The sequence below is a fragment of the Oncorhynchus kisutch genome, linkage group LG26 (genome assembly GCF_002021735.2).
Source record: "Oncorhynchus kisutch isolate 150728-3 linkage group LG26, Okis_V2, whole genome shotgun sequence".
Classification (NCBI taxonomy): domain Eukaryota; kingdom Metazoa; phylum Chordata; class Actinopteri; order Salmoniformes; family Salmonidae; genus Oncorhynchus; species Oncorhynchus kisutch.
The window spans coordinates 48,062,950-48,085,226 of NC_034199.2; positions in this window are offsets into that span (position 1 = coordinate 48,062,950).

The following is a 22,277-nucleotide window of genomic DNA, read 5'->3' on the forward strand; positions in this document are numbered from 1 at the left end:
TGTAAAGCTCTACAACGTTGAAAACTATAATCATGTGTACAGGTGTAGACAAGGCCGAAGCGGTGGAGGAGTCTCTTTGTACATTAATGAGAACATGGAATACTCTCAAAGAATTTATATTGAAGATTGTTTTTTTGTGTGGCTGGAGAATCTATGTTTGTGGAAACCAGTGATATCATTGGGTGAATTTCCAGACCTCCTAACTACTATAACCGATAATTCAACCTCCTGCTTGGCAGACTGCACTTGATATCGTAACTAGGGAGGGAAAGGACTGCTATATTATGGAAGACTTCAAAATTAATAGCATCAGCCAATCAGGATCTTACTAAAATATATTTTGGGATATCATGTATTCTCGTTGTTTTTATCCTGAGATAAAAAAAAAAAAATCAACTAGAATTACAGAAAACATAACAACTTTGATTGATAACATATTTACAAATTATCTTCTGGTATCCTTTGCATGGATATTTCTGATCAACTTCCCATATTCCTGATGTCATCGACGTCAGCCAGGAAACAGGTTAATGACATCAAATCAACAAAGTTATAGGATAGTCAACCAGCATGCAATCAATGATTTGTACATTTATTGTTTTTATTCTTCACTGTATATAGATTTCTTCTACTGTATTATTGACTGTATGTTTGTTTTACTCCATGTGTAACTCTGTTGTTGTTTTTTTGTCGCACTGCTTTGCTTTATCTTGGTCAGGTCACAATTGTAAATGAGAACTTGTTCTCAACTAGCCTACCTGGTTACATACAAATAAAATGTAAATGAATGTGTTTCTTGGAATGAATCTTTAGAAGAGGATTATACCCAGTTTTTGAATCTTACAATCTTCCTTTTCCAGAAAAAAAAACAAAAAAACGAAACAAAAGTCCAGCCTAAAATAAGACAATCCTGGCATCATTAAATCCCTTCATTTTAAGAACAAATTACACAAATCCTTCAAACCCTATTTCATACAACCAAGCAAGATTAAAAACAGATAGAAACAAACAATTGAATTACTAAAACAACCAAAGAAGCATACTATGGACTTGTCAAAGCAGAAGAGCAAGATGAGATGGGGCACTATCAATTAACTCCTCAGTAAGGATGAAAACCAAACCCCTCCCCAATTAATTCCTAATCGACGGATCACTTACTTCCTATCAAACAACAATAGCTCACAAGTTGAATCAGTTTTTTTTATTCACAGAATCTGGGCCTACTGATGAAAGTGCACTCCCAATTGATGAGTCTGTCTCAATCTAGAAAGTTCAAATTGACCCGTGTCCTGTAATGAGGTAAGTGTAATCTTATTATCTCTGAACAACACTGCCTCTGGTCACGACAGATTGGATGCTACACTGGCTAAAAGAAGTGGTTGAATTCATTATCATACCTCTTATAATTTGCAAAGGGCATTGTGCCTTATCAGCTGAAAATGGTCTAAATTGTTCCAATTCATAAAAGCTGATGATCCAGCAAACTTTACCAATTACAGACCGATCTCAATTCTAGACGGCTATCTCAACAATTTTAGAGAAGCTTGCATATAACAACAAATTAACAATATTAAGTCTGTTATACAAAACATCAGCTTCATAAAATCTCACTCTACCTATATGACTGTTACTTATTTAATTGAAGAAATACATACGGCAAATTATCACAAAGATTATACATTGGGCATTTTTTGGGATCTCTCAAAAAGCATTTGATACAGTTGATCATAATAATTTATGACAAAAAACTTGAAACTATTGGCGTGACTGAACAATCTCTGCTTTGGTTCTCCAGCTGTCTAAAGGATAGAATGGAATATGTGAGTTTCAAAGGAAAAGACACCCCCCCCCCCTCTGGAGATGAAGTATGGTGTCCCGCAGGGATCAATTCTTGGACCACTATTACTGCTGATATACATCAGCCCAATGCATCCAAAGTGCTCTCTCAGATATTATTTGCTGATAATACATGTTGATATATATTTTACTGTCACACAGATTTCATTTACCTTATTAATGTTGTTAATAATGAACTATGTAATATTTCTAAATTGTTTAATATTAACAAATTGTCACTTTTTTTCAGTTGTATTATTTGGTCCAAAGAAAAGTAAATACAATACAGATGAAATAGGATATTGAAAATATACCTGTTGATCAGGTACAAACTGCTTTCTTGGTGTCAATATACCTGTTGATCAGGTACAAACTGCTTTCTTGGTGTCAATATACCTGTTGATCAGGTACAAACTGCTTTCTTGGTGTCAATATACCTGTTGATCAGGTACAAACTGCTTTCTTGGTGTCAATATACCTGTTGATCAGGTACAAACTGCTTTCTTGGTGTCAATATACCTGTTGATCAGGTACAAACTGCTTTCTTGGTGTCAATATACCTGTTGATCAGGTACAAACTGCTTTCTTGGTGTCAATATACCTGTTGATCAGGTACAAACTGCTTTCTTGGTGTCAATATACCTGTTGATCAGGTACAAACTGCTTTCTTGGTGTCAATATACCTGTTGATCAGGTACAAACTGCTTTCTTGGTGTCAATATACCTGTTGATCAGGTACAAACTGCTTTCTTGGTGTCAATATACCTGTTGATCAGGTACAAACTGCTTTCTTGGTGTCAATATACCTGTTGATCAGGTACAAACCGCTTTCTTGGTGTCAATATACCTGTTGATCAGGTACAAACCGCTTTCTTGGTGTCAATATACCTGTTGATCAGGTACAAACTGCTTTCTTGGTGTCAATATACCTGTTGATCAGGTACAAACTGCTTTCTTGGTGTCAATATACCTGTTGATCAGGTACAAACTGCTTTCTTGGTGTCAATATACCTGTTGATCAGGTACAAACTGCTTTCTTGGTGTCAATATACCTGTTGATCAGGTACAAACTGCTTTCTTGGTGTCAATATACCTGTTGATCAGGTACAAACTGCTTTCTTGGTGTCAATATACCTGTTGATCAGGTACAAACTGCTTTCTTGGTGTCAATATACCTGTTGATCAGGTACAAACTGCTTTCTTGGTGTCAATATACCTGTTGATCAGGTACAAACTGCTTTCTTGGTGTCAATATACCTGTTGATCAGGTACAAACTGCTTTCTTGGTGTCAATATACCTGTTGATCAGGTACAAACTGCTTTCTTGGTGTCAATATACCTGTTGATCAGGTACAAACTGCTTTCTTGGTGTCAATATACCTGTTGATCAGGTACAAACTGCTTTCTTGGTGTCAATATACCTGTTGATCAGGTACAAACTGCTTTCTTGGTGTCAATATACCTGTTGATCAGGTACAAACTGCTTTCTTGGTGTCAATATACCTGTTGATCAGGTACAAACTGCTTTCTTGGTGTCAATATACCTGTTGATCAGGTACAAACTGCTTTCTTGGTGTCAATATACCTGTTGATCAGGTACAAACTGCTTTCTTGGTGTCAATATACCTGTTGATCAGGTACAAACTGCTTTCTTGGTGTTCCGATTGATGATGAATTGTCATGGGAACCACACAAATATAATAACCTCTAACATACCCCAAAATACGGGATACTTGGCAAAATGAGATATCTCTATTTAACAGAAGCACTGCTCTCAGTTTCTACGACACAATGATCGTCCCATTCGTCAGTTAATTTAGCATTATACGGGCCAGCACACACCGAACAACAAGCAATCTATCGCCTGCAGATAGACTATGGAAGAATTATATCTGCCAGTTGTAGAGACCATTCAGCACCACTTGGAAACTAAGACAATTTATTATTTTCAAGTTGCTCAATTTTTTTATGGCACATTAAATCACTTATTAACCTATTTTTTCTCAAACTGTTGTACACCCCCAGTAGTCCATCACTGTTCTACACCCCCATTCCTCCTCAGCATTCTATACTGACTTCTCTAGTTCCTCCCCCAGTATTCTATACTGACACTGCTCTAGTTCCCTGCAGTATTCTATACTGACACTGCTCTAGTTCCTCCCCAGTATTCTATACTGACACTGCTCTAGTTCCTCCTCAGCATTCTATACTGACTTCTCTAGTTCCTCCCCCAGTATTCTATACTGACACTGCTCTAGTTCCCCCCAGTATTCTATACTGACACTGCTCTAGTTTTTCCCCCAGTATTCTATACTGACACTGCTCTAGTTCCTCCCCAGTATTCTATACTGACACTGCTCTAGTTCCTCCCCCAGTATTCTATACTGACACTGCTCTAGTTCCCCCCAGTATTCTATACTGACACTGCTCTAGTTTTTCCCCCAGTATTCTATACTGACACTGCTCTAGGTCCTCCCCCAGTATTCTATACTGACACTGCTCTAGTTCTTCCCCCAGTATTCTATACTGACACTGCTCTAGTTTTTCCCCCAGTATTCTATACTGACACTGCTCTAGTTCCTCCCCAGTATTCTATACTGACACTGCTCTAGTTCCTCCCCCAGTATTCTATACTGACACTGCTCTAGTTCCCCCCAGTATTCTATACTGACACTGCTCTAGTTTTTCCCCCAGTATTCTATACTGACACTGCTCTAGGTCCTCCCCCAGTATTCTATACTGACACTGCTCTAGTTCTTCCCCCAGTATTCTATACTGACACTGCTCTAGGTCCTCCCCCAGTATTCTATACTGACACTGCTCTAGGTCCTCCCCAGTATTCTATACTGACACTGCTCTAGGTCCTCCCCTGTATTCTATACTGACACTGCTCTAGGTCCTCTCCCAGTATTCTATACTGACACTGCTCTAGTTCTTCCCCCAGTATTCTATACTGACACTGCTCTAGTTCCTCTCCCAGTATTCTATACTAACACTGCTCTAGTTCCTCCCCAGCATTCTATACTGACTTCTCTAGTTCCTCCCCAGTATTCTATACTGACACTGCTCTAGTTCCCTGCAGTATTCTATACTGACACTGCTCTAGTTCCCCGCAGTATTCTATACTGACACTGCTCTAGTTCCCCCCAGTATTCTATACTGACACTGCTCTAGTTTTTCCCCCAGTATTCTATACTGACACTGCTCTAGGTCCTCCCCCTGTATTATATACTGACACTGCTCTAGGTCCTCCCCCAGTATTCTATACTGACACTGCTCTAGGTCCTCCCACAGTATTCTATACTGACACTGCTCTAGTTCTTCTCCAGTATTCTATACTGACACTGCTCTAGTTCCTCCCCAGTATTCTATACTGATACTGCTCTAGTTCTTCTCCAGTATTCTATACTGACACTGCTCTAGTTCCTTTCCACTATTCTATACTGACACTGCACTAGTTCCTCCCCCAGTATTCTATACTGGCACTGCTCTAGGTCCTCCCCAGTATTCTATACTGACACTGCTCTAGTTCCCCCTCCACCAGTATTCTATACTGACACTGCTCTAGTTCCTCCCCAGTATTCTATACTGACACTGCTCTATTCCCCCCCCCCCCCAGTATTCTATACTGACACTGCTCTAGTTCCTCCCCCAGTATTCTATTCTGACACTTCTCTAGTTCCTCTCCAGTATTCTATACTGACACTGCTCTAGTTCCTCCCCCAGTATTCTATTCTGACACTGCTCTAGTTCCTCTCCAGTATTCTATACTGACATTGCTCTAGTTCCTCCCCCAGTATTCTATACTGACACTGCTCTAGTTCCTTTCCACTATTCTATACTGACACTGCACTAGTTCTCCCCCAGTATTCTATACTGACACTGCTCTAGTTCCCCTCCCCCCAGTATTCTATACTAGCACTGCTCTAGTTCCTCCCCAGTATTATATACTGACACTGCACTAGTTCCTCCCCCAGTATTCTATACTAGCACTGCTCTTGTTCCTCCCACAGTATTCTATACTGACACTGCTCTAGTTCCCCCCAGTATTCTATACTGACACTGCTCTAGTTCCCCCCAGTATTCTATACTGACACTGCTCTAGTTCTTCCCCCAGTATTCTATACTGACACTGCTCTAGGTCCTCCCCCAGTATTCTATACTGACACTGCTCTAGGTCCTCCCCCAGTATTCTATACTGACACTGCTCTAGGTCCTCCCCCAGTATTCTATACTGACACTGCTCTAGGTCCTCCCCTGTATTCTATACTGACACTGCTCTAGGTCCTCTCCCAGTATTCTATACTGACACTGCTCTAGTTCCTCCCCCAGTATTCTATACTGACACTGCTCTAGTTCTTCCCCCAGTATTCTATACTGACTTCTCTAGTTCCTCCCCCAGTATTCTATACTGACACTGCTCTAGGTCCTCCCCAGTATTCTATACTGACACTGCTCTAGTTCCCCCCAGTATTCTATACTGATACTGCTCTAGTTCTTCCCCCAGTATTCTATACTGACACTGCTCTAGGTCCTCCCCCAGTATTCTATACTGACACTGCTCTAGGTCCTCCAGTATTCTATACTGACACTGCTCTAGGTCCTCCCCCAGTATTCTATACTAACACTGCTCTAGTTCCTCCCCAGTATTCTATACTGACACTGCTCTAGGTCCTACCCCAGTATTCTATACTGACACTGCTCTAGTTCCTCCCCAGTATTCTATACTGACACTGCTCTAGTTCCCCCCCTTCCAGTATGCTATCCTGACACTGCTCTAGTTCCTCCCCAGTATTCTATACTGACACTGCTCTAGTTCCTCCCCCAGTATTCTATACTGACACTGCTCTAGGTCCTCCCCCATTATTCTATACTGACACTGCTCTAGGTCCTCCCCCAGTATTCTATACTGACACTGCTCTAGTTCCTCCCCCAGTATTCTATACTAACACTGCTCTAGTTCCTCCCCAGTATTCTATACTGACACTGCTCTTGTTCCTCCCCCAGTATTCTATACTGACACTGCTCTAGGTCCTCCCCCAGTATTCTATACTGACACTGCTCTAGTTCCTCCCCCAGTATTCTATACTAACACTGCTCTAGTTCCTCCCCCAGTATTCTATACTAACACTGCTCTAGTTCCTCCCCAGTATTCTATACTGACACTGCTCTAGTTCCTCCCCCAGTATTCTATACTGACACTGCTCTAGGTCCTCCCCCAGTATTCTATACTGACACTGCTCTAGGTCCTCCCCTGTATTCTATACTGACACTGCTCTAGTCCCCCCCCCCCCCCCCCAGTATTCTATACTGACACTGCTCTAGGTCCTCCCCAAGTATTCTATACTGACACTGCTCTAGTTCCCTGCAGTATTCTATACTGACACTGCTCTAGGTCCTCCCCCAGTATTCTATACTGACACTGCTCTAGTTCCTCTCCAGTATTCTATACTGACACTGCTCTAGTTCCTCCCCCAGTATTCTATACTGACACTGCTCTAGTTCCTCCCCAGTATTCCACACCAATCAGGACAATTTTCACAGGAACTTAAAAATGAATTTTTAATTAATAGCAGCTGTTGTTTCAATGTGTGCCTAGCTGATTGACAATAACCATACTCATGGGTATGGGCTTGTGTGTGTGTGTGTGTGTGTGTGTGTGTGTTTTTGAACTCCCTCCATTCCCCATCACATCTACAGGTTCCATGGCTACCATGCCAACTAACACTACCACTCTCAGATGTGCATTATGAATTATGTATGGCATTATGTGTGTGTGTGTTCATGTTTCTCTATGTGTTAATGTTATACCTGCAAGGTATCCAACCAGACGAAATGCTCATTACCTGGTCCTCTTTACACTAATTACAAATTTTAATCGTGAAATATATATATATATTTTTTAATTTATAGCCAATTCTATTCACATCAGGAATTAATTAAGAAGTACTCAATTATGCAGGTGGATCAAACTGGCCAGGATGTAATGCTCATCAGTGGTTTAGTAACTAGCTCATCAACCCAGACTCTCCAGTCTCATCCAGGTAAATCAGTACTACTGTATCCAACAGCCACCATATGGAGGAGTCTGAGGTTCAGGCCAAGCGTCTGTAACATGTCTTTTGTGAACGTTGTACTGCTTCTGCCCAGAGGTTCGTCCTTTTGTGGCGCAGTCCGTAAGATGCTTGATGTCAGAGCCACTGTTCCTGTTGGAGCACTCCCTCTTTCCCACTACTCTACCAAATGACTGGTGACCAGAGTGGCAGGGAGCAGGTGACTGGTGTCCAGAGTGGCAGGGAGCAGGTGACTGGGGAACGGAGTTACAGGGAGCAGGTGACTGGGGAACAGACTGACAGGGAGCAGGTGACTGGTGTCCAGAGTGACAGGGAGCAGGTGACTGGTGTCCAGAGTGGCAGGGAGCAGGTGACTGTGGAACAGAGTGGCAGGGAGCAGGTGACTGGGGAACAGAGTGGCAGGGAGCGGGTGACTGTTGTCCAGAGTGGCAGGGAGCAGGTGACTGGGGAACGGAGTGGCAGGGAGCAGGTGACTGGGGAACAGAATGACAGGGAGCAGGTGACTGGTGTCCAGAGTGGCAGGGAGCAGGTGACTGGGGAACAGAGTGGCAGGGAGCAGGTGACTGGTGTCCAGAGTGGCAGGGAGCAGGTGACTGGTGTCCAGAGTGGCAGGGAGCAGGTGATTGGGGAACAGAGTGACAGGGAGCAGGTGACTGGGGAACAGAGTGACAGGGAGCAGGTGATTGGGGAACAGAGTGGCAGGGAGCAGGTGACTGGGGAACAGAGTGGCAGGGAGCAGGTGACTGGGGAACAGAGTGGCAGGGAGAAGGTGACTGGGGAACAGAGTGGCAGGGAGCAGGTGACTGGTGTCCAGAGTGGCAGGGAGCAGGTGACTGGGGAACAGAGTGGCAGGGAGCAGGTGACTGGGGAACAGAGTGGCAGGGAGCAGGTGACTGGGGAATAGAGTGACAGGGAGCAGGTGCCTGGGGAACAGAGTGACAGGGAGCAGGTGCCTGGGGAACAGAGTGGCAGGGAGCAGGTGACTGGGGAACAGAGTGGCAGGAAGCAGGTGACTGGGGAACAGAGTGGCAGGGAGCAGGTGACTGGTGTCCAGAGTGGCAGGGAGCAGGTGACTGGTGTCCAGAGTGGCAGGGAGCAGGTGACTGGGGAACAGAGTGGCAGGGAGCAGGTGACTGGGGAACAGAGTGGCAGGGAGCAGGTGACTGGTGTCCAGAGTGGCAGGGAGCAGGTGACTGGTGTCCAGAGTGGCAGGGAGCAGGTGACTGGTGTCCAGAGTGGCAGGGAGCAGGTGACTGGGGAACAGAGTGGCAGGGAGCAGGTGACTGGTGTCCAGAGTGGCAGGGAGCAGGTGACTGGGGAACGGAGTGGCAGGGAGCAGGTGACTGGGGAACAGAATGACAGGGAGCAGGTGACTGGTGTCCAGAGTGGCAGGGAGCAGGTGACTGGGGAACAGAGTGGCAGGGAGCAGGTGACTGGTGTCCAGAGTGGCAGGGAGCAGGTGATTGGGGAACAGAGTGACAGGGAGCAGGTGACTGGGGAACAGAGTGACAGGGAGCAGGTGATTGGGGAACAGAGTGGCAGGGAGAAGGTGACTGGGGAACAGAGTGGCAGGGAGCAGGTGACTGGTGTCCAGAGTGGCAGGGAGCAGGTGACTGGGGAACAGAGTGACAGGGAGCAGGTGACTGGGGAACAGAGTGACAGGGAGCAGGTGACTGGGGAACAGAGTGGCAGGGAGCAGGTGACTGGTGAACAGAGTTACAGGGAGCAGGTGACTGGTGAACAGAGTTACAGGGAGCAGGTGACTGGTGTTCAGAGTGACAGGGAGCAGGTGACTGGGGAACAGAGTGACAGGGAGCAGGTGACTGTTGAACAGAGTGGCAGGGAGCAGGTGACTGGTGTCCAGAGTGGCAGGGAGCAGGGAGCAGGTGACTGGGGAACAGAGTGACAGGGAGCAGGTGACTGGGGAACAGAGTGGCAGGGAGCAGGTGACTGGGGAACAGAGTGACAGGGAGCAGGTGACTGGGTAACAGAGTGGCAGGGAGCAGGTGACTGGGGAACAGAGTGGCAGGGAGCAGGTGACTGGGGAACAGAGTGGCAGGGAGCAGGTGACTGGTGTCCAGAGTGACAGGGAGCAGGTGACTGGTGTCCAGAGTGGCAGGGAGCAGGTAACTGGTGTCCAGAGTGACAGGGAGCAGGTGACTAGGGAACAGAGTGGCAGGGAGCAGGTGACTGGGGAACAGAGTGACAGGGAGCAGGTGACTGGGGAACAGAGTGACAGGGAGCAGGTGACTGGGGAACAGAGTGGCAGGAAGCAGGTGACTGGGGAACAGAGTGGCAGGAAGCAGGTGACTGGGGAACAGAGTGGCAGGGAGCAGGTGACTGGGGAACAGAGTGGCAGGGAGCAGTTGACTGGGGAACAGAGTGGCAGGGAGCAGGTGACTGGGGAACAGAGTGGCAGGGAGTAGGTGACTGGGGAACAGAGTGGCAGGGAGCAGGTGACTGGTGAACAGAGTTACAGGGAGCAGGTGACTGGGGAACAAAGTGACAGGGAGCAGGTGACTGGTGTCCTGAGTGGCAGGGAGCAGGTGACTGGGGAACAGAGTGGCAGGGAGCAGGTGACTGGGGAACAGAGTGGCAGGGAGCAGGTGACTGGGGAACAGAGTGACAGGGAGCAGGTAACTGGTGTCCAGAGTGACAAGTAGCAGGTGACTGGTGTCCAGAGTGGCAGGGAGCAGGTGACTGGCGAACAGAGTGACAGGGAGCAGGTGACTGGGGAACAGAGTGACAGGGAGCAGGTGACTGGTGAACAGAGTTGCAGGGAGCAGGTGACTGGTGAACAGAGTTACAGGGAGCAGGTGACTGGTGTTCAGAGTGACAGGGAGCAGGTGACTGGGGAACAGAGTGACAGGGAGCAGGTGACTGGGGAACAGAGTGACAGGGAGCAGGTGACTGGGGAACAGAGTGGCAGAGAGCAGGTGACTGGGGAACAGAGTGGCAGAGTGGCAGAGAGCAGGTGACTGGGGAACAGAGTGACAGGGAGCAGGTGACTGGGGAACAGAGTGGCAGAGAGCAGGTGACTGGGGAACAGAGTGGCACAGAGCAGGTGACTGGGGAACAGAGTGACAGGGAGCAGGTGACTGGGGAACAGAGTGGCAGAGAGCAGGTGACTGGGGAACAGAGTGGCAGAGAGCAGGTGACTGGGGAACAGAGTGGCAGAGAGCAGGTGACTGGGGAACAGAGTGGCAGGGAGCAGGTGACTGGGGAACAGAGTGACAGGGAGCAGGTGACTGGGGAACAGAGTGACAGGGAGCAGGTAACTGGTGTCCAGAGTGACAAGTAGCAGGTGACTGGTGTCCAGAGTGGCAGGGAGCAGGTGACTGGCGAACAGAGTGACAGGGAGCAGGTGACTGGGGAACAGAGTGACAGGGAGCAGGTGACTGGTGAACAGAGTTGCAGGGAGCAGGTGACTGGTGAACAGAGTTACAGGGAGCAGGTGACTGGTGTTCAGAGTGACAGGGAGCAGGTGACTGGGGAACAGAGTGACAGGGAGCAGGTGACTGGGGAACAGAGTGACAGGGAGCAGGTGACTGGGGAACAGAGTGGCAGAGAGCAGGTGACTGGGGAACAGAGTGGCAGAGTGGCAGAGAGCAGGTGACTGGGGAACAGAGTGACAGGGAGCAGGTGACTGGGGAACAGAGTGGCAGAGAGCAGGTGACTGGGGAACAGAGTGGCACAGAGCAGGTGACTGGGGAACAGAGTGACAGGGAGCAGGTGACTGGGGAACAGAGTGGCAGAGAGCAGGTGACTGGGGAACAGAGTGGCAGAGAGCAGGTGACTGGGGAACAGAGTGGCAGAGAGCAGGTGACTGGGGAACAGAGTGGCAGGGAGCAGGTGACTGGGGAACAGAGTGACAGGGAGCAGGTGACTGGGGAACAGAGTAACAGGGAGCAGGTGACTGGGGAACAGAGTGGCAGAGAGCAGGTGACTGGGGAACAGAGTGGCAAGGAGATTTCTAGGTCAGTAATTCTGTGAAATCTGACTCCAATGTAGTCCAATCTCAAACAAAAACTGGCCAAGCTACTGTCAACAAGTGACTGTCACCAAGCAACTGTCATCAAGCGACTTTCACCAAGCGACTGTAACAAAGCTACTGTCAACAAGCAACTGTAACAAAGCTACTGTCACCAAGCTACTGTCGCCAAGCTACTGTCACCAGATTGATAGTAAGCTGTGATGGACATTGAGGTGATACAGTGTGGGGGGAGGGGATGCAGTGAGGGGGAGGGGATGTGATGCAGTGAGGGGATGTGATGCAGTGAGGGGGAGGGCATGCAGTGAGGGGGGAGGGGATGCAGCGAGGTGGGAGGGGATGCAGTGAGGGGGAGGGGATGTGATGCAGTGAGGGGGAGGGGATGCGGTGAGGGGGGGGATGTGATGCAGTGAGGGGGAGGGGATGCAGTGAGGGGGAGGGCATGCAGTGAGGGGGGAGGGGATGCAGTGAGGGGGGGGATGTGATGCAGTGAGGGGGGGGTGCAGTGATGGGGGAGGGGATGTGATGCAGTGAGGGGGGGGGTGTAGTGAGAGGGGAGGGGATGTGATGCAGTGAGGGGGAGGGGATGTGATGCAGTGAGGGGAGAGGGGATGTGATGCAGTGAGGGGAGAGGGGATGTGATGCAGTGAGGGGGAAGGGGATGTAGTGAGGGGGGAGGGGATGTAGTGAGGGGGGGAGGGGATGTGATGCAGTGAGGTGGAGGGGATGCAGTGAGGGGAGAGGGGATGTGATGCAGTGAGGGGGGAGAGGATGCAGTGAGGGGGGTGTGATGCAGTGACGGGGGAGGGGATGTAGTGAGGGGAGAGGGGATGCAGTGAGGGGGAGAGGATGTGATGCAGTGAGGGGATGTGATGCAGTGAGAGGGAGGGGATGTAGTGAGGGGGAGGGGATGCAGTGAGGGGGGAGGGGATGCAGTGAGGGGGGAAGGGATGTAGTGAGGGAGATGGGATGTAGTGAGGGGGGAGGTGATGTGATGCAGTGAGGGGGGAGGGGATGTAGTGAGGGGGGAGGGGATGTAGTGAGGGGGGAGGGGATGTGATGCAGTGAGGGGGGGATGTAGTGAGGGGAGAGGGGCAGGGGAGGTGATGCAGTGAGGGGGAGGGGGGGGATGCAGTGAGGGGAGTGGGGGAGGGGAGGTGATGCAGTGAGGGGGAGGGGAGGTGATGCAGTGAGGGGGGAGGGGGTGCAGTGAGGGGGGGGGGATGTGATGCAGTGAGGGGGGAGGGTATTTAGTGAGGGGAGTGGGGGAGGGGAGGTGATGCAGTGAAAGGAGGGGGAGGTGATGCAGTGAGGGGGGGTGATGCATTGAGGTGGAGTGATGCAGTGAAGGGGAGGCGGAGGTGATGCAGTGAGGGGGGGGTGATGCAGTGAAGGGGGGGGGGAGGTGATGCAGTGAGGGGGGGGGGTGATGCATTGAGGTGGAGTGATGCAGTGAGGGGGGGTGATGCAGTGAAGGGGAGGGGGAGGTGATGCAGTGAGGGGGGGTGATGCATTGAGGTGGAGTGATGCAGTGAGGGGGGGTGATGCATTGAGGTGGAGTGATGCAGTGAAGGGGAGGGGGAGGTGATGCAGTGAGGGGGGGTGATGCAGTGGAGGGGAGGGGGAGGTGATGCAGTGAGGGGGGGGGGTGATGCATTGAGGTGGGGTGATGCAGTGAAGGGGAGGGGGAGGTGATGCAGTGAGGGGGGGGAGAGGGGAGGTGATGCAGTGAGGTTAACAGTAGAGCACAATGGGTCCTGGTTAACAGTAGAGCACAATGGGTCCTGGTTAACAGTAGAGCACAATGGGTCCTGGTCAACAGTAGAGCACTATGGGTCCTGGTCAACAGTAGAGCACTATGGGTCCTGGTCAACAGTAGAGCACTATGGGTCCTGGTCAACAGTAGAGCACTATGGGTCCTGGTCAACAGTAGTGCACTATGGGTCCTGGTCAACAGTAGAGCACTATGGGCCCCGGTCAACAGTAGAGCACTATGGGTCCTGGTCAACAGTAGAGCACTATGGGTCCTGGTCAACAGTAGAGCACTATGGGTCCTGGTCAACAGTAGTGCACTATGGGTCCTGGTCAACAGTAGAGCACTATGGGTCCTGGTCAACAGTAGAGCACTATGGGTCCTGGTTTACAGTAGAGCACTATGGGTCCTGGTCTACAGTAGAGCACTATGGGTCCCGGTCTACAGTAGTGCACTATGAGTCCTTGTCTACATTAGTGCACTATGTCCTCTGGGTCCTGGTCTACAGTCATGCACTATGTAGGGAATAGGGTGCCATTTGGGACGGAAGCCGGTCTCCCTGAAGAATAGATACCTGTCTCAGCCTGTAGCCTATTACCCATCCCACTCAGGGGCCCTTCACATCTCTGACCCAGGGACTTGGGCTGTTATCATCCCAAATGGCCCCCTATTCCTTACATAGCCGCCCATCGGATATCCCACTGCGCTCCGGTTAAAGTTGTGCACTATGTAGGGAATAGGGTCCCTTTCAGGACGTAGTTGTGGAACATGGAGAGGTCCTGTCTTCTGTTAACACTGTGGCAAGTTCAAGTGGAAGTCATATAATCTCGATACCATGGAAACCGTATGTAGCCATTCAATTCCACCAAGATGAAAGATGCAGTCGAATACCACAGAATATTGGAATATCAAATTGCTGTTCTGAGTTCTATTATTGTTCTGAGTTCTACTGCTGTTCTGAGTTCTATTATTGTTCTGAGTTCTATTGCTGTTCTGAGTTCTATTGCTGTTCTGAGTTCTATTGCTGTTCTGAGTTCTATTGCTGTTCTGAGTTCTATTATTGTTCTGAATTCTATTGCTGTTCTGAGTTCTATTATTGTTCTGAGTTCTATTGCTGTTCTGAGTTCTATTGCTGTTCTGAGTTCTATTGCTGTTCTGAGTTCTATTGCTGTTCTGAGTTCTATTATTGTTCTGAATTCTATTGCTGTTCTGAGTTCTATTGCTGTTCTGAGTTCTATTATTGTTCTGAGTTCTATTATTGTTCTGAGTTCTATTGCTGTTCTGAGTTCTATTATTGTTCTGAATTCTATTGCTGTTCTGAGTTCTATTATTGTTGTGAGTTCTATTGCTGTTCTGAGTTCTATTATTGTTCTGAGTTCTATTGCTGTTCTGAGTTCTATTGCTGTTCTGAGTTCTATTGCTGTTCTGAGTTCTATTGCTGTTCTGAGTTCTATTATTGTTCTGAATTCTATTGCTGTTCTGAGTTCTATTGCTGTTCTGAGTTCTATTATTGTTCTGAGTTCTATTATTGTTGTGAGTTCTATTGCTGTTCTGAGTTCTATTGTTGTTCTGAGTTCTATTGCTGTTCTGAGTTCTATTGCTGTTCTGAGTTCTATTATTGTTCTGAGTTCTATTGCTGTTCTGAGTTCTATTGTTGTTCTGAGTTCTATTGCTGTTCTGAGTTCTATTATTTTTCTGAGTTCAACTGCTGTTCTGAGTTCTATTATTGTTCTGAGTTCTACTGCTGTTCTGAGTTCTATTATTGTTCTGAGTTCTATTATTGTTGTGAGTTCTATTGCTGTTCTGAGTTCTATGATTGTTGTGAGTTCTATTGCTGTTCTGAGTTCTATTGTTGTTCTGAGTTCTATTGTTGTTGTGAGTTCTATTGCTCTTCTGAGTTCTATTATTGTTCTGAGTTCTATTGCTGTTCTGAGTTCTATTGTTGTTCTGAGTTCTATTGCTGTTCTGAGTTCTATTATTTTTCTGAGTTCTACTGCTGTTCTGAGTTCTATTATTGTTCTGAGTTCTATTGCTGTTCTGAGTTCTATTGCTGTTCTGAGTTCTATTGCTGTTCTGAGTTCTATTGCTGTTCTGAGTTCTATTATTGTTCTGAATTCTATTGCTGTTCTGAGTTCTATTGCTGTTCTGAGTTCTATTATTGTTCTGAGTTCTATTATTGTTCTGAGTTCTATTGCTGTTCTGAGTTCTATTATTGTTCTGAATTCTATTGCTGTTCTGAGTTCTATTATTGTTGTGAGTTCTATTGCTGTTCTGAGTTCTATTATTGTTCTGAGTTCTATTGCTGTTCTGAGTTCTATTGCTGTTCTGAGTTCTATTGCTGTTCTGAGTTCTATTGCTGTTCTGAGTTCTATTATTGTTCTGAATTCTATTGCTGTTCTGAGTTCTATTGCTGTTCTGAGTTCTATTATTGTTCTGAGTTCTATTATTGTTGTGAGTTCTATTGCTGTTCTGAGTTCTATTGTTGTTCTGAGTTCTATTGCTGTTCTGAGTTCTATTGCTGTTCTGAGTTCTATTATTGTTCTGAGTTCTATTGCTGTTCTGAGTTCTATTGTTGTTCTGAGTTCTATTGCTGTTCTGAGTTCTATTATTTTTCTGAGTTCAACTGCTGTTCTGAGTTCTATTATTGTTCTGAGTTCTACTGCTGTTCTGAGTTCTATTATTGTTCTGAGTTCTATTATTGTTGTGAGTTCTATTGCTGTTCTGAGTTCTATGATTGTTGTGAGTTCTATTGCTGTTCTGAGTTCTATTGTTGTTCTGAGTTCTATTGTTGTTGTGAGTTCTATTGCTCTTCTGAGTTCTATTATTGTTCTGAGTTCTATTGCTGTTCTGAGTTCTATTGTTGTTCTGAGTTCTATTGCTGTTCTGAGTTCTATTATTTTTCTGAGTTCTACTGCTGTTCTGAGTTCTATTATTGTTCTGAGTTCTATTATTGTTCTGAGTTCTATTGCTGTTCTGAGTTCTATTGCTGTTCTGAGTTCTATTGCTGTTCTGAGTTCTATTGCTGTTCCTTAGTTCTATTATTGTTGTGAGTTCTATTGCTGTTCTGAGTTCTATTGTTGTTCTGAGTTCTATTGCTGTTCTGAGTTCTATTGTTGTTCTGAGTTCTATTGATGTTCTGAGTTCTATTATTGTTCTGAGTTCTACTGCTGTTCTGAGTTCTATTGCTGTTCTGAGTTCTATTATTGTTCTGAGTTCTACTGCTGTTCTGAGTTCTATTGCTGTTCTGAGTTCTATTGCTGTTCTGAGTTCTATTGCTGTTCCTTAGTTCTATTATTGTTGTGAGTTCTATTGTTGTTCTGAGTTCTATTATTGTTCTGAGTTCTATTGCTGTTCTGAGTTATATTATTGTTCTGAGTTCTATTGCTGTTCTGAGTTCTATTGCTGTTCTGAGTTCTATTGCTGTTCTGAGTTCTATTGCTGTTCCTTAGTTCTATTATTGTTGTGAGTTCTATTGCTGTTCTGAGTTCTATTGCTGTTCTGAGTTCTACTAAATAAACTAAAGTAAAATAACAATAATTATTATTATTATTACAATAAAAAAACAATAACAAAAGTTTGATTTAAACACTGCTGTTTATTAACTCTGCATAGTCATTTACCCCTACAACTACCTCGACTAACCTGTACCCCCGCACATTGACTCTGCATAGTCATTTACCCCTACAACTACCTCGACTAACCTGTACCCCCGCACATTGACTCGGTACCGGTACCCCCTGTATATAGCCTTGTTATTGTATTTAGTAAATATTTTCTTAACTCTTATATTTCTTAAATCTGCATTGTTGGTTAAAAGCTTGTAAGTAAGCATTTCACTGTAAAGTCTACACCTGTTGTATTTGGTGCATGTGACAAATACATTGATTTGATTTGTCCACAGCCGCAGCATTGGAGAGCCCTGGATAGACATTCACTTCCATTAAGATGAAACATCCAGTTGAGTTTCAAAGAATATTGCAATATCAGATTATTCTAAATGAGAGACTATTCTTAATGAGAGATTATTCTAGATTAGAGATTATTCTTAAAGAGAGACCATTCATAATGAGAGATTATTCTAGATTAGAGATTATTCTTAATGAGAGATTATTCTAGATTAGAGATAATTTTAAATGAGAGATTATTCTAGATTAGAGATGATTCTAAATTAGAGATTATTCTAGATTAGAGATGATTCCAAATTAGAGATTATTCTAATAAAAGATAGGATAGAAAGATAGAGTAGAACATTTCATGCTATTTAAAAATGATCAGAATATTATTATATTATTTTTCCTTAGGCTCTGTATTTGGAAGCTCGGAGTCTGGTTCGCGAGACTCATACAATTTCAAATGGTAATGCCAGGCTAAAGCGACAGGTAGCCTAGTGGTTAGAGCATTGGGCCAGTTACCGAAAGGTTGTTGGTTAGAATACCTGAGCCGATAAAGTGAAAAATCTGCCAAAGTGCCCTTGAGCAAGGCACTTGACCCACATTTACTCCAGGAACACTGCACTACTATGGCTGACCCTGTAAAACAACACCTATCATACTACTATGACTGACCCTGTAAAACAACACCTATCATACTACTATGACTGACCCTGTAAAACAACACCTATCATACTACTATGACTGACCCTGTAAAACAACACCTATCATACTACTATGACTGACCCTGGAAAACAACACCTATCATACTACTATGACTGACCCTGTAAAACAACACCTATCATACTACTATGACTGACCCTGTAAAAAAACACCTATCATACTACTATGACTGACCCTGTAAAACAACACCTATCATACTACTATGACTGACCCTGTAAAACAACACATATCATACTACTATGACCCTGTAAAACAACACCTATCATACTACTATGACTGACCCTGTAAAACAACACCTATCATACTACTATGACTGACACTGTAAAACAACACCTATCATACTACTATGACTGACCCTGTAAAACAACACCTATCATACTACTGACTGACCCTGTAAAACAACACATATCATACTACTATGACTGACCCTGTAAAACAACACCTATCATACTACTATGACTGACCCTGTAAAACAACACCTATCATACTACTATGACTGACCCTGTAAAACAACACCTATCATACTACTATGACCCTGTAAAACAACACCTATCATACTACTATGACTGACCCTGTAAAACAACACCTATCATACTACTATGACTGACCCTGTAAAACAACACCTATCATACTACTATGACTGACCCTGTAAAACAACACCTATCATACTACTATGACTGACCCTGTAAAACAACACCTATCATACTACTATGACTGACCCTGTAAAACAACACCTATCATACTACTATGACTGACCCTGTAAAACAACACCTATCTGTATTTGACAATAAAAACACACCTGTTTTGTTTCCAGGGTAGAAGTATTTTGTTTGAAGGACGATAGTCAGAAGTGTTGTATTACGTAATCATATCTATTTGTTCTGCTGTGCTATTGCAGGTATGTCTGTTTTTGCCACACCTATAGCATTTGGAAGAGCCCTTCAAACCAGAGCTGAGCTAAGCTGCAGGAGCTCTCCTCGCCTCTCCCATTAGATTAGATTAAAGCTCATCTGAAACGGCTGCAACTTTCCGCCCTCTAAAACTCACTCTAGTTTTAGCAGCTTAGCAACTCAGCTAATTTCCAACTTTACACTCTGTTACTCCCCTCTCCCTCATCCTCTTTCCTTCCCTGAACTCTCCTCTCCTCTCCTCTCCTCTCCTCTCCTCTCCTCTCCTCTCCTCTCCTCTCCTCTCCTCTCCTCTTCACCTTGCCCCTTCCTCTTTCCTTCCCTGAACTCTGTTCCTCCTCTCCTCTCCACTCCTCCTCTCCTTCCCTGAACTCTGTTCCTCCTTTCCTCTCCTCCTTGCCTTGTCTCTCCTTCCCTGCCTGAGCTCTGCTAGGACAGAGAGAGACAGAGAGAGCAGGAGAGAAAGCGGGAGCGGGAGAAGGAGAGTGAGGGTGGCGGTTGGCAGTTGCAAATAAAACACAAATTACTGCTAGAATTGTCAGGGGTTTGCATCCCAAATGACACCATATTCTCTATGTAGTGGATTACTTTTGAACATGGGGATTCTAGTCCAAAGTTGTACACTATACTGTATAGGGAATAGGGTGCTATGTGGGACAAACACTGGGAGTGAGACGTCTCAATTCTTACCTCCCCAAGATGCTACAGGGAGAGAGGAGGGGGGGGAGGAGGGAGAGAGGAGGGAGGGGGGGAGAGGAGGGAGGGGGGGAGGAGGGAGAGAGGAGGGAGGGGGGGAGAGGAGGGAGGGGGGAGAGGAGGGAGAGAGGAGTGAGGGGGGAGAGGAGGGAGAGAGGAGTGAGAGAGGAGAGAGGGGGGAAGAGGAGGGGGGGGAGAGGAGGGAGGGGGGAGAGGAGGGAGAGAGGAGGGAGATATGAGGGAGGGGGGGAGGAGGAGGGAGAGAGGAGGGATCGGGGGTGGGGAAGAGGATGGAGAGAGGGGGGGGGTGGCATGTGTGAGTAACTTTTTTTAAAGCCGATGGGAGAACAAATAAATGAGAAATGAAAGGTCAGCTCTGGGCCACCCACTTCTCTCAAAATACCTAAAAGGGAAGAAATTCCTTCTTCAAAGGAAGCAACTAAAAATAAAAAATAACTTCAATCAGATCAGATTCAATCTCTCGACCTGGGTGGAGATGAGATTATGTGAGAAAAAAATCACAAATAAACACTGAAGGAAGCCATGAGTCTTATCTTAGTGTCAGTTACTAACTTTTTTTTTTTTTGTTGCTTTGGATTCTGTCTCAAATGGTGTCCCATTTCCTATATAGTGCACGATAGGGATCTGCTCAAAACTAGTGCACTATATAGGGAATAGCGTGCCATTCGAGACTCACGCTCATGTATTTTAAAACACAGAGCATGGTCATCCTTAACTTCAAAAGGAGCTGGAGAGAGCATCACGCCAACTCTGACCAAGACAGAAGACTCTCCTCCTCAGCCCTAATCCCTGCTGACACCCTGAGCTTCACAAACGGAAACCTATTCCCTACATAGTGCACTACTTTTAACCAAGGCCTTTAATGCTCTGGCTAAAAGTAGTGCACTATGTACGCAATAGTGTGCTATTTGTGACACAGCCTCTATCTGCGTTTGATGTGATGTGAACAGGGGGTAGGAGTGGTGCTGTACGACCGTAAATCTTGATTAGTCACAGTGATCTCTATTAGAGAGACATCCTCAGATGTCCAACCTGAGACATGCTCAGATAGTAGGGTCAGAACCAGGGGTCAGACATGATTGACAGCATACAATGAGTTTCTAAATTTGAATGCACAAGTACAAGTAAAATATTTTTTTTCAAAGGTTCAGAGCGGAGGGAACAGAACTGAGGGGTTTGATATGTGAAGATGAAAAGCAAGATTAAACACACGAAGCAAATGTATATATATATTTTATTTATTTGACCTTTATTTAACTAGGCAAGCCAGTTAAGAACAAATTCTTACCTCCAATGATGGCCAAACCCTTCCCTAACCCGGACAACGCTGTGCCAATTGTGGGACTCCCAATCACGGTCGGTTGTGATACAGCCTGGATTCAAACCAGGGTGTCTGTAGTGACGTCTCCAGCACAACATACATACTGTACACCTGAACATACTGTAACATATAGGACATAAAATCTCTGGTGAAACAACTGTAAATGACATTTATTTCAAATAAAATATTATTGGTTACGAACTGTTGAAATCATAAGTTTACATACACCTTAGCAAAATACATTTAAACTCAGTTTTTCACAATTCCTGACATTTAATCAGAGTAAAAATTCCCTGTCTTAGGTCAGTTAGGATCCCCACTTTATTTTAAGAATGTGAAATGTCAGAATAATAGTAGAGAGAATGATTTATTTCAGCTTTTATTTCTTTCATCACATTCCCAGTGGGTCAGAAGTTTACAAGTTTACAAATTAGTATTTGGTAGCGTTGCCTTTGGGTCAAATATTTCAGGTAGCCTTCCACAAGCTTCCCACAATAAATTGGGTGAATGTTGGCCCATTCCTCCTGACAGAGCTGGTGTAACTGAGTCAGGTTTGTAGGCCTCCTTGCTCGCACACGCTTTTTCAGTTCTGCCAACAAATTTTCTATGGGATTGAGGTCAGGGCTTTGTGATGGCCACTCCAATACCTTGACTTTGTTGTGCAGAAGGCATTTTGCCACAACTTTGTAAGTATGCTTGGCGTCATTGTCCATTTGGAAGACCCATTTGTGACCAACCTTTATCTTCCTGACTGACATCTTGAGATGTTGCTTCAAAATATCCACTTAAATGTCCTGCCTCATGATGCCATCTATTTTGTGAAGTGCACCAGTGCCTCCTGCAGCAAAGCACCCTCATAACATGATGCTGCCACCTCCGTGCTTCACAGTTGGGATGGTGTTCTTCGGCTTACAAGCCTCACCCTTTTCCCTCCAAACAAAACAATGGTTATTATGACCAAACAGTTCTGTTTTTGTTTCATCAGACCAGAGGACATTTCTACAAAAAGTACGAACTTTGTCCCCATGTGCAGTTGCAAATTGTAGCCTGGCAATTTTAGTTTT